This window comes from Haplochromis burtoni, unplaced genomic scaffold (assembly GCF_018398535.1).
Source record: "Haplochromis burtoni strain Fernald_Lab_line unplaced genomic scaffold, NCSU_Asbu1 Contig_6, whole genome shotgun sequence".
Taxonomy (NCBI): domain Eukaryota; kingdom Metazoa; phylum Chordata; class Actinopteri; order Cichliformes; family Cichlidae; genus Haplochromis; species Haplochromis burtoni.
Window position 1 is genome coordinate 1,678,090 of NW_024582367.1, and position 11,221 is coordinate 1,689,310.

Consider the following 11,221-nt stretch of genomic DNA (forward strand, 5'->3'; position numbering starts at 1 on the left):
TATGACCTGAAAGTGACACAACATGCAATATGAAGAAAATATTCAAAGAAACATATCTGTTGTGAACATTGGGTATTTAACTACTTAGAGTAAGTTAGAAAACTTTAGCGTTAGAGAAGTGATGAAGTGATGGCCACTGCAAACAAGAAAGGGGCTCAAGGTGGTGGTGGGATTACATCTCAACCAATCCTGACTTCCTCATGCATTACCACAAATTCTCTCTTAGTACCTTATCATATACGGTCTCTAGATCTACAAAAACACACAGTTCAGTTCTTTCTGAACTTCTCTATACTTCTCCATCAACATTCTCAAAACAAGCATCCCATCTGTACTGCTCTTTCTTGGTATGAAGCCATACGTTCCATTCCTCAGGCATCCTTTCACGCTACAAGATTAACTTCAATACTCTGTCATTGGGATGTCAGGTATGTCATCTGAACCAAGAACCTTTTCACTCTTGATCCATCCATTGTCGCCTTCACTTACTCCTTACTAATCCTCTGCACTTCCTGATTTCCTACCTGTCCCCCATCTATCCCATCATTCTCTCTCCTCATTTTCTTCATTCATAAGAATCTTAAAGTACTCCTTCTGCCTCCTCACCAAACTCCCTGTACTCATTCGTACATGTGAAATCTGGAAGGACTACTGGTCATAATGATGCATTTGGAAATTTTGCTAAAGTTAATTGCGAGATGAATGTCTCTGGGAGGAGTTAACAAACATTACTATGGTGCCAAGTGCAGAAAAACACAGTCTGACTGGGTGTCTGATAAGAGGACAGATGCAAATTAAAAACTAAATGATTAACTGATGAGCCATGAAAAGCACTGCAGTTAAACACAGTGGAGTACAGTATAGCCCACCTTGGCACTGTGCGCGGACACTGTGGTGGTGACATAGGGGGTCCTGTGTTTCTGGAGCAGGTCTATGTAGCCCTCTGCTCCGTCGCCGCCTCGCACATGAAGGAGGCTGAGCAGTTCGTTCACGTCGTGGTGGATCCTGAACTCGCTCATGGCTCCAGCAGCTGCTATAACGACAAAGAGGTTTTATTTTGTAGGAGAGGGCAGAAAGAAAGAGAAAGAATTTAGCTCAGGCGGTCACAATGGATATGAACATCAGAGCTGCCGGCTCACACTGACAAATATCAGCTGAAGCTTAGTTGAGGGTTTAACGGCTGTATGTTTATGACATCCTGTCTTTCAGTGGTGATGCAGAGCTAACAGTTGTTTACGCTAGCTGGCTAGTTAGCCTGCTACAGAGGGGGATGCTATCTAGTAGCTCTCTGAGCCAAATGAAACATGAAATGCCATAAAAGCAAACAATAACGTAACTCAGTAACATGAAGCCCCGTTACAGGTTTAACTAGAGTCTGAAGTCATCACTCTACCTGGCACTCGCCTTTCTGCAGCGTTCACCGGGGCAGATAGCAAACGCGCCCACTACTATCAAATTCTTCTTCTTCTCCAACAGCGCAGTGACGGCGCCACACTGACCCCTACAGGTCAGTGACGCCTGACCATACAAAAATAGCCAGAAAATTATGCATTTATTTATCTAAACCGGAGTGTATATTGAATATTCTGACAAATAAAAGAATAAATTAAATATAATTTCACATATATTAGTTAAAAATTGTAACATTTTGGCTCTTTTGTGCAAAGTATTGCTTATGAAATGTATTGTGCGAGATGAATGTCTCTGGGAGGAGTTAACAAACATTACTTCTTCAAACATTACTTCCTTCATGTTTGTCAGGAAGGAAAAAAATCACACTGATAATGCAGAAGTTTCAAAATCTTACAAAAATAATATTTCAAATAAGATTAGGTTAATAGGTTAATAATATCTTAATGCTGGGGCTGAAAGTCAAATTGTAATACAAATAGGAATATAATAACTACTTTTAAAAATCAATTTGGCAAAAATGTATCAATCATAAAACAGGCATTTTCTCTAAAATCACAATACTGCTTTTGTTACCGTACTTGAACCCGGGTAGATGTCTGCTTATGTATAAGTTTTGTGAACTAAAAAAAACTAATTAAAATAAAATAAGAGGAACTAGCTTTAGTTTTAGTATCTGTTATTGAAAAATTAATATAAATCAACCTACTGTTTATGATAATGTGAAAACAGCAGAAAACATAATTTATTTTAATAAACGCACTAACAATTTAATTCTTTAACTAATGGAAGTAAATCAAATATTAGGGTCTCTAGTTCACTAAGATATCATGGGGTCGTGTGTACTTCTTTCACGCAGAAGCGGAGATCCACGACCAAAGAGACTTCCTCCACCATGGGCATTGTGGGCTGAATGTAGAACCAGAGCTTCTGTCACTGGAGGTGCTCCAGCTGTGTGACCAGATATTCCTTCATCACCATCCTCATCGCCGCTGTCAGGGCGTGGTTCACCTGGCCGTCCTGAAAGGATGATTTCTCCTCAATCAAACTCGAGGAAAAATGCAACACGTCGCCTTTAATAATCACTTAATAATCACCACTTTAAGCAAAGATCACATGATTCGTAATTATTTTATATTTATGTAACTTTTCGGGCTATAAATCGCTGTCGCTTACATTCACAGTATCAGTTAATCGTTAAACATGACGTTGATGTGGATGAGGAGCAAAAAAAAAGATAAACGGATTGATAACTTAAAGTTACCATAAACTGATAACCTGTAAGTACAAGTTCACAAGGCAGTGGTAATCCTCAAATCCGCCAAAATCCTGTACAGACCTCTGCTGAATGATATGACCGTATGTATGCCCTCATAAGAAAAGATTATGGTCCCAAAGAAATTTTTAACCACGCACATGGATTCAGTAGTTTCGTGTTTTTCTGTTTGATTTGGCCTCTTCCGGAAAATTTAGTCTATAACTAAAAAAGGAAACATGAAACCTCTCCTGAAACCAAACTGATTTTCTGAGACTTACTGAAAGAAACCCCAAAAGTTGGTTCTGTTCATCTGCACGTTTTGTTTTCAGTGGGAGAAACGTTTCGTCACTCACCCAAGGGACTTCGTCAGTATCAGCTGAATGCAGGTTTCCCCAACCTTATAAACAATACATTAGCATAATGACTGAAACAAGCACCACTGACGAACAATGGGCTGTGAGGTCAGTCTCCTGATCATTAATATGCAAACCGTCATAACCAAATAGGAACAGAACCAAGTTTTTTGAGATTTCTTTACCTGGACAATTGCGCATGCATCAAGGCAGTCTATGTGGTTGTTTAGGGTCACAACCACTAGGAGGTGGGGCATGATTTTCTGTGTTGCTAGCACGCACTGTGGTTGAAGCGCTTTTACATGTAAATAAAAGTTCTGCTACATTTAAGCCCTTGTCAGATGAGTTCACACAACGCTAAATAAGCCTATCAGCACCTGTTAAATATCTGTGTAGTTTACATGGGGAGATTTTAAATCCCAAGTATCTCCCGACTAACTTCCGGTTAGCTCTAGCGTCTACGTAGTTGAGCAAGATCAGAACAGCGCCATCATAACTCTACATCTCGATACAGATTAGCCTAAAGTTTCATAGATGGCTACTAAAAAAATTAGGAGTGGGCCTCAAGGACGAAAAAACACACACACACACATATGTGTATATATATATATATATATATATATATTCTTCTTTCTTTCTTTTTTTTTTCGAGATAGACAAAAAAGGTATGTATGGATTTATTTTTGAGTCTACCTGAATGAATTTGACAGTTTTGTTTCCTACGTCAAAGTTATGTTTGAACATATTTAACTGCCACAGTTAATATGAATCTGGTCTGCTGACGTAATCATTGAAGAGTCTGAATCATTTGTTTCTGAGAACATGCTTGTTTTTGTCAGCTTGTTAGCCTACCCAAGAGGAATTGTAAACATAATTAATAACCAAATAACCTGTTTGATTGTATGGTAGTTTTAGTTGTAAGCTACTTACTTACTTAGCTATTTTGTATGTGTGTCTGTGCGTGTATATGTTTGTTCGTTTGTTGTTTGTGTTGTTTTACAACTTAGAGTAAGCTATTAATTTTGAACAAATGAAATTAAATATAGCCACAGTCATTTTCAACTGCAAGCAGTGGCTAGAACGTCATGCAGTTATTATATGTTTATTATTCATTCATAATGTGTTTTTTATTAGAACAAGCTTTACTTGCTATTTTATTGCCAACTTAAGTAGAAGTGCAGCATCATTTATAATTTATAATAGCTAGCTTTTGTTTGTTACTTAGAATTACATTTACATTTCATATAAACCTACGAAATATTCAAATTGTCACAAATTCTTCCAGGTAAACATTAACTTTCTAACTATATTTAATTTTAGATCCTATTTGAACATACTAATATTCATGGATCATTTGCATATTAAAATGCATTTGCTTTGTGGTTAAAGTATAGACCTAATTCATATAATGTACCTATTTAATTTCATCCACCCTATGTATAAAATAATAATCTAATGTATAAAATTCTCAGGGTCATTACTGGAGTATTTTGGAGCTTCTTCTGATACAACAAGCACATCTACCACAGCTGACATGACTGCTGACATCATCCAAAACTTCAGAGTCATCTACTCCCTCCCCGAACATAGCTGAGGACTATACTGAGGCACCACAGGCTTCTTTAGCTTTCTCCGACATAACTGTATCTTCAGAGGTAGGTACTGGGGTCTTTGCTGTTTCTAGTTTGTGTGTATGTGTTTGTCTTCATCTAGTTAAAAGCAGTGCGTGATTTGGTGGATCTAAATGGTAAATGGACTGGTTCTTATATAGCACTTTTCTATTCTACCTGAGCACTCAAAGTGCTGTGCGTGAAGAGTTTTGGGGCTACATATAAAATCTTGTTTAGGACCACCAAATCCTAGAGCCAACCCTGGAAAGGGGTCAGTGCAGCATAAATGGTTTAGGACTATTGATACTGAACAGAAAGATGGATACAAACATTGTCTACTTTTTCAAGGTAGTTGAGGACCTACTCAATGGTGTCCAGTCTGACTAACATTTGTGAAAATGAAAATGTAATGCCTCCCCGTCGGGGAATCGAACCCCGGTCTCCCGCGTGACAGGCGGGGATACTCACCACTATACTAACGAGGAAGATGCCCAACCACTTTTATCTTGCAGTACCGATCCTGGCCACAATAATGTCCACTATGGGATGTTGTCGCTGTTTCCCCGTTTTGATACGTTAGGTTGTGCAGACCTATTTGTGCGTATTAAATTGACGCCTCAACGTAGAGTTCTCTGCCATCAACGAAAGAGGCAACCCCCCTCACCCCCTCCAAACCAAACATATTTAACGTATCATTTATTAATCACAACAGCGCCGGAAGACTAAAGTGGACAAAAATATAGCACTCCCATAGAGAATGAATGGGAAACAGTTTATGGTAAAAGGTAAGGTAAATGGTAATGGACTAGTTCTTATATAGCACTTTTCTATTCTACTTGAAAACTCAAAGCTCTGTTCTTGGAAAAGTTTTGAGTCTGTGAAAAAAAAAAACTAAAAACATGAAGGTAGCACATCTGGGACATCATGTTTCACTCCATCCTCCATGGACCACAGACTGTGGTGGAGTTGGCGGATGCTTTAATCCAGGTCTGGGAGGAGATCTCTTCAGGAAATCATCCGCCACCTCATCAGGAGCATGCCCAGGTGTTGTAGGGAGGTCATACAGGCACGTGGAAGCTACACACACACATCCCTGAGCCTCATTTTGACTTGTTTTAAGGACATTACATCAAAGTTGGATCAGCCTGTAGTGTGTTTTTCCACTTTAATTTTGAGTGTGACTCCAAATCAAGACCTCCATGGGTTGCTAAATTTGATTTCCATTGCAATTTTTTGTGTGATTTTGTTGTCAGCACATTCAACTATATAAAGAACATAGTATTTAATAAGAATATTTCATTAAAGGAAAAAAAAAAAGAATATTTCATTAATTCAGATCTAGGATGTCTTGGAAGTGAGCTCCAGAGCGGAGCAGCAGAGCAACTGAAAGCTCTGTGGTCCATAGTGATAAGGCAAGCAGAAAGAACAACAAGATGAAGATCTGTTCTTGTTTATGTGTTCCCTTTATGTTTTTTGAGCGTGTTTATGGGGCTTTCCCATCATGTGCAGTCTAACTTTTAACATTTTCCAAGAATGAAAATAATGCCTCCCCGTCGGGGAATCGAACCCCGGTCTCCCGCGTGACAGGCGGGGATACTCACCACTATACTAACGAGGAAGGTGCCGACACTTTTTGTTGCAGTATCGATCCTGGCCACAATAATGTCCACTATGGGATAGTGTCGCTGTTTCCCCGTTTTGATACGTTAGGTTGTGCAGACCTATTTATGTGTATTAAATTGAAGCCTCGATGTAGAGTTCTCTGCCATCAACGAAAGAAGCAAAAAACCCTCCAAAAGAAACATAATTCTATACAGGCACGTGTAGGCCACACACACACCACTGAGCCTCATTTTGACTTGTTTTAAGGACATTACATCAAAGTTGGACCAGCCTTTAGTGTGTTTTTCCACTTTAATTTTCAGTGTTACTCCTAATCCAGACCTCCATGGGTTGCTAAATTTGATTTTCATTAATAATTTTTGTGTGATTTTGTTGTCAGCACATTCAACATAGTATTTAGTAAGATCAATTCGTTCATTCATTCAGATGTAGGATGTCTTATTTTTGTGTTCCCTTTATTTTTTGAGTGTACATGGGACCGTCCCATGGTGTGCAGTGTAACTTTTAAAAGAATGAAAATGTAATGCCTCCCCGTCGGGGAATCGAACCCCGGTCTCCCGCGTGACAGGCGGGGATACTCACCACTATACTAACGAGGAAGGTGCTCAGCGACTTTCATGTTGCAGTACCGATCCTGGCCACAATAATGTCCACTATGGGATAGTGTCGCTGTTTCCCCGTTTCGATACCTTAAGTTGTGCACGGCTGTTTATGTGTATCAAACGTGTAAACAGCGGGCAAAGAGACTAGAATGACTAGATACCTCAACGTAGAGTTCTCTACCATCAACGAAAAAGCAAATAAAACAAACAAAAAAACCCAAAATCAGAAATCGTTGGATTGTAATGATATTGATATGATTGTGGTTAAAAGAGTCATTGAGGGCATTATAAAACCGTTTACACTCATCTGTAATTCATCATTTCAAACTGGTCTATTTCCAGACAGAAATAATAACTGTTATAATAATAATAAAATAGTGGCCACAATAATGTCCACTATACATTTTAAGTTGTGCACGAGTGTTTCTGTATATCAACTTTAACGTGTAAATAACAGTGGGCAGAGAGACTACAATTACAGACCCTGTTTTGATTATAAATTTATCGATTAAAATCGATTCTAGCTTGGATAACGTGATATCGATTCATTAAAATCTTGAATAGATTTTTAAATATAAATTTATTTTGCCCAAAACGCCAGAATCTCAGGTTAAACCTCACAAAATTTCAACAACCACCAAACAGCTAAAACGTAAATGAGAGCAGGTACATGGATTCTGCACAAAGACATAAACACAAAGGCAGACCGCCTACGCATCGGAATCAGTGATTCCTCATCCAAACGCCGTCATGGCTGAAAGCCGACAGCTCACAGATTCTTTTGCTTTGGCGGTCGCGCTTGTGTTTATCTTTTTGTGCTAGATTCTGAGCTGTAGGCTTTGTCTCTCTCCAACCAAATTTGACTGAACCAGCAGCAAAAGAAGATCCAAACTACGCTTCATATCGCTTCACATAACATCGTCATGAATTCCTTCTTTGCTGTTTTGCTTCCACCACGGTAAAATGACCTTCATGCACAGCTCTCTCTTTCTCAGTACACTTCAAGAACAGTTTCCCCATCTAAAAATCTCTGTTTTCTGCATTATTCACTTGCTTATTACGCACAAGTCTACCGTTATGTACAGCGCTGTCGCCGCTGTGTTTTTGTTTTTTTTATATTTAACTGACTTCCCACAAGAAAGTCTCAGTTCTGCTGTTCACGAATACTGAAGAAATATTTAAACTTTATTAAAATTATGCGAAATTGCAAACATGCTTAGCTCGTGTGTCTCTAATAAAACCTCCTGTCAATCGTAATTGCTCTTGCTCTTCAGCTTCACGTCAGTCATAGCAGCAGGATAATAAGTGTCATATGATATTGATTGCATATGCGATGGTTTCTTCAGTTCTTTGTATGCTTACTTTGTTCACTGACAATGATTCTTTAGAAGGTATTATTCTAATGCGTATAAAAAATCCAGTGCCTAGTAAGAAAGCCAGGAATCTCAGCTGAAAATCTACTGTTCTCTTCTGTATTGTTATTCTCTGTATTTTCAGTCTACTCAGTTATCGCTTACACGAACATCGTAGCTTACTTGCAATTTTCTATCCTACCTGAGCACTCCAAGCGTTGTCCAGGAGGAGTTTTGAGGCTACAGTTTAGAAAAGATCACTAACTGTCATGAGTGTTAATATTATTTTATTACTTAGTCTGTTAAAGGAAACCCTGAAACATTAAAATAGTTGAGGACCTTTCCAGTGGTGTCCAGTCTGACTAACATTTCTAAGAATGAAAACGCAATGCCTCCCCTTCATTCAGATGTAGGATGTCTTATTTTTGTGTTCCCTTTATTTTTTGAGCAGTGTATATGGGACTTTCCCATCATGTGCAGTCTAACTTTTAACATTTCCAAGAACGAAAAGGAAATGCCTCCCCGTCGGGGAATCGAACCCCGGTCTCCCGCGTGACAGGCGGGGATACTCACCACTATACTAACGAGGAAGGTGCACAATGTTCTTCATGTTGAGTATCGATCCTGGCCACAATAATGTCCACTATGGGATAGTGTCGCTGTTTCCCCGTTTCGATACCTTAAGTTGTGCACGGCTGTTTATGTGTATCAAACGTGTAAACAGCGGGCAAAGAGACTAGAATGACTAGATACCTCAACGTAGAGTTCTCTACCATCAACGAAAAAGCAAATAAAACAAACAAAAAAACCCAAAATCAGAAATCGTTGGATTGTAATGATATTGATATGATTGTGGTTAAAAGAGTCATTGAGGGCATTATAAAACCGTTTACACTCATCTGTAATTCATCATTTCAAACTGGTCTATTTCAAGACAGAAATAATAATGGTAATAATAATAATAAAATAGTGGCCACAATAATGTCCACTATACGTTTTAAGTTGTGCACGCGTGTTTCTGTGTATCGAATTTAACGTGTAAATAACAGCGGGCAAAGAGACTACAATGAGTAGACGCCTCAACGTAAAAACAAACCCTCCAAAACAAACATAATTGGCATATAATAGATAAACTCTCAACAGCGCCAGAATATTAAAGTTTAGAGTTTAGAAAAGATCAGTAACTGTCAGGAGTGTTAATATTGTTTTACTCCTTAGCGTCTTAAAGGAACCCCTGAAACATCAAAATAGTTGACGACCTATGGTGTGCAGTGTAATTTTTACTATTTCTAAGAGTGAAAAGGCAATATCTCCCCGTCGGGGAATCGAACCCCGGTCTCCCGCGTGACAGGCGGGGATACTCACCACTATACTAACGAGGAAGGTGCTCAGCGACTTTCATGTTGCAGTACCGATCCTGGCCACAATAATGTCCACTATGGGATAGTGTCGCTGTTTCCCCGTTTCGATACCTTAAGTTGTGCACGGCTGTTTATGTGTATCAAACGTGTAAACAGCGGGCAAAGAGACTAGAATGACTAGATACCTCAACGTAGAGTTCTCTACCATCAACGAAAAAGCAAATAAAACAAACAAAAAAACCCAAAATCAGAAATCGTTGGATTGTAATGATATTGATATGATTGTGGTTAAAAGAGTCATTGAGGGCATTATAAAACCGTTTACACTCATCTGTAATTCATCATTTCAAACTGGTCTATTTCAAGACAGAAATAATAATGGTAATAATAATAATAAAATAGTGGCCACAATAATGTCCACTATACGTTTTAAGTTGTGCACGCGTGTTTCTGTGTATCGAATTTAACGTGTAAATAACAGCGGGCAAAGAGACTACAATGAGTAGACGCCTCAACGTAAAAACAAACCCTCCAAAACAAACATAATTGACATATAATAGATAAACTCTCAACAGCGCCAGAATATTAAAGTTTAGAGTTTAGAAAAGATCAGTAACTGTCAGGAGTGTTAATATTGTTTTACTCCTTAGCGTCTTAAAGGAACCCCTGAAACATCAAAATAGTTGACGACCTATGGTGTGCAGTGTAAATTTTACAATTTCCAAGAGTGAAAAGGAAATGTGATTTGTGTGATTTTGTTGTCAGTGCATTCAACTATATAAAGAACATAGTATTTAATAAGAATATTTCATTACTTCAGATCTAGGATGTCTTATAATAATAATAATAATACATTTTATTTGAGGGTGCCTTTCTGTATATGGGGCGTTCCCATCATGTGCAGTCTAACTTTTAACATTTCCAAGAACGAAAATGTAATGCCTCCCCGTCGGGGAATCGAACCCCGGTCTCCCGCGTGACAGGCGGGGATACTCACCACTATACTAACGAGGACTGCGACTAATGTGCGTGACGCTGTTCTTTTTCTCACTGCATCACGTATACTTTAGGACATATTCGCTTGAGTTGTTTACTTAACACTAGATTTACTAAACGGCCCTCAACTGTTTCATATTCATTCTCTATGGGAGTCCTAAACCACTACGGATGCAATATATTTTTGTCCACTATGGTCTTGTGGCGCTGTTATATAAATGTATAGTGATGACTCTCCCCGTTTGTCACGCGGGACATTGGGGTTCGAATCCCCGACGAGGACGCATCACTCCTTGACCTTCAGGAAATGCCTTTAGCTACATGTGAAAGGAGTTTTTGTGATATGTGCCTTGCTGGTAGTAACAGTGTGTTGAGGAGTCATTTCACCCCTTGTCCCATACCATTCAAGATTAGCCGAAGTTAATACCATCATCAACACTATGAGAACCTCTTTCTCCCTCACTCCCATGGACTTCATCCATATCTCATAATCTCAATTCCTTTTCCCCCCATGAAAGCTAGTTTGCTGAGTGAGCAGTAAAAGCACTCCCAGCAGAAAAAAAAAACAAGCCATGTCTTTGTTTTACTGTAAAAAAAAAAGAAAGAAAAAAAGTCCTGAATGGTTGCTTAAAGGTCATTACAAATCCTGTGTGGTT

General features: G+C 38.8%; 6 non-coding genes across 6 annotated transcripts; all 6 read right to left on the minus strand.

The window, feature by feature from the left end:
• Positions 1 to 5,044: 5,044 nt before the first annotated feature.
• Positions 5,045 to 5,116, minus strand: trnad-guc. Its single transcript has one exon. It is a non-coding gene; the product is annotated as a tRNA-Asp (tRNA).
• A 1,061-nt stretch (positions 5,117 to 6,177) lies between these two features.
• Positions 6,178 to 6,249, minus strand: trnad-guc. Its single transcript has one exon. It is a non-coding gene; the product is annotated as a tRNA-Asp (tRNA).
• Positions 6,250 to 6,781: 532 nt separating this feature from the next.
• Positions 6,782 to 6,853, minus strand: trnad-guc. Its single transcript has one exon. It is a non-coding gene; the product is annotated as a tRNA-Asp (tRNA).
• A 1,873-nt stretch (positions 6,854 to 8,726) lies between these two features.
• On the minus strand, positions 8,727 to 8,798 carry trnad-guc. The gene has a single exon. It is a non-coding gene; the product is annotated as a tRNA-Asp (tRNA).
• A 720-nt stretch (positions 8,799 to 9,518) lies between these two features.
• trnad-guc lies at positions 9,519 to 9,590 on the minus strand. Its single transcript has one exon. It is a non-coding gene; the product is annotated as a tRNA-Asp (tRNA).
• Positions 9,591 to 10,511: 921 nt separating this feature from the next.
• trnad-guc lies at positions 10,512 to 10,583 on the minus strand. The gene has a single exon. It is a non-coding gene; the product is annotated as a tRNA-Asp (tRNA).
• Positions 10,584 to 11,221: the final 638 nt, after the last annotated feature.